Source organism: Camelus ferus, chromosome 29 (assembly GCF_009834535.1).
Source record: "Camelus ferus isolate YT-003-E chromosome 29, BCGSAC_Cfer_1.0, whole genome shotgun sequence".
Taxonomy (NCBI): Eukaryota; Metazoa; Chordata; class Mammalia; order Artiodactyla; family Camelidae; genus Camelus; species Camelus ferus.
Genome location: NC_045724.1, coordinates 16,864,092 through 16,865,898, shown reverse-complemented (window position 1 = coordinate 16,865,898; position 1,807 = coordinate 16,864,092). Strand labels below are relative to the sequence as shown.

The 1,807-nt window shown below is 45.2% G+C and overlaps 1 pseudogene; it reads left to right on the top strand.

Annotated features, from left to right (window-relative positions):
* The first annotated feature begins 787 nt into the window (after positions 1 to 787).
* On the top strand, positions 788 to 898 carry LOC116660559 (annotated as a pseudogene).
* Positions 899 to 1,807: the final 909 nt, after the last annotated feature.

The following is a 1,807-nucleotide window of genomic DNA, read 5'->3' as shown; positions in this document are numbered from 1 at the left end:
TATATCCACCTCCCCACACCTCCCTGTCCATCCATTCTTGATCCAAGTTCATTGAGCATCTTTAAAATCATTACCTTGAACCTTGAACTCTTTATTGGGTAGATTCCTTATTTCTTCTTCACTTAGTTCTTCTTTTGGGGTTTTGTCTTATTCCTTCATTTGGAACATATTTCTCTGTCTACTCATTTTGCCTAATTCTCTGTTTATTTGTATGTATTAGGTAGGTTGGTTACTTTTCTTGATCTTGGATAAGTGGCCTTAAGAGGTGTCCTATGGGGCCCAGCAACACACTCCCCTCTAGTTACCAGAGCTATACCCTCTAAGTGCCACCATATGGGCTGCATGGGCCCTTTTGTTGTGGTGGGACCAACTAACGTGGGCATGCTGGTAGGCATGACTAGCCCCAGGCCTAGTTGGCCACCAGGCCTTGCCTCATGCAGTGGCTGCCAGCTCACTGATGGATGGGGTCAGGTCCTGGCTTTGTTGCCCGTTTGGCCCAGGGGGTCCTGGGGCTGGTTCTAGCCTGCTGATGGATGGGTAAGCCCCCAGCACTAATAAGCTAGAGGGAAGACTCCAAAATGGTGCTTGCCAACACAAGCATCCTCACAGTAGAATGAGCTCCCCTCATAATGGTGCCATCAGCATCTTTGTCGCTAGAGGGAGTCCCAATTGCCTCCCGCCTCTCAAGGGCACTTTCCAAGATCAGTAAGTGGGTCTGACCCAGGCTCCTTTCAAATTACCACCTGTGCATTGGGATTTGAGTGTGTAAGTATTTGTGCATGCCCTTTATGAGTGTGTCTCTGCTACATCATTGGAAACGCCTCATAGCATAACTATGTAGCTTCCTTTACTCACAGAGCTACATGTTAGATCTGTGGGAAAGAACTACAAGACAGAGCTGCTAAATAAACTAGGAAAAACCTAGCAAACTTTATCTTAGGTACTGGTATATCCCAACGATCAGTACTGTTTAGGGCATGATAAGCTTAGGATTAAATATGATTTGAACTTAATGCATGTTTAGAGGGTGTCTAAAATTCAGAACCAGGTAGATCCATCTTCCCTGACCCCAACTATGGAATAGTCCCGAAGTAAATTGCAGGAAGAAATTGGATCCCATAGATTACAGGAGTTTTGGAAGTATGTCCATGTTCCACTGGAGATCATAGAAGCCCAAATAAAAGAATTAGGGACTGACTGACATGACGAGTGTTGACTGAGCAAAAATTTTTTGAAAGGGCTGTCTTGCAGATTATTGACTCAAACACTGAAGGAACTAAGGTGATGGGCAGTGGAAAGAACCAGAACATGTGAAATTCTTAAAAAAAAAAAAAAAATTATCGGCTTAATAATTTTACCTGTTACACAATTTAAAAAACCCCTTTACACTTAAAAAAAAAAAAAAAAAAAAAGAAAGGTGATGTCTCTGCTTTCTATAGCCCTCCGGCTCTCCCATATACAAGCCCTCCTGGCCTTCACAGCCAGGTGTTCTCAGGGCTTGTCTTCTTGGTCCAAGACCCTCAGGCTAGGGAGACTGACGGGGGGCTCAGACTCCTTGGTCTTTGGGGAGAATTTCTGCAACTGTGATTATCCTCCCATTTGTGGTTGCTCACCTTGGGGATGTGGGTCTGGACTATACTGCGTCGTGCTGTAGTTCCTTCTTCATATCTTTAGCCATGGAAAATCTTTTCTGTTAGGCCTCAGGTTGTCCTCATAGAGAGTTGCCCGTAGGTGGTTGTAATTTTCCTGTGCCTGCTGGAGGCGTGCCCAGGACCCCCCTACTCAGACATCTCGGCCACAGCTTCCT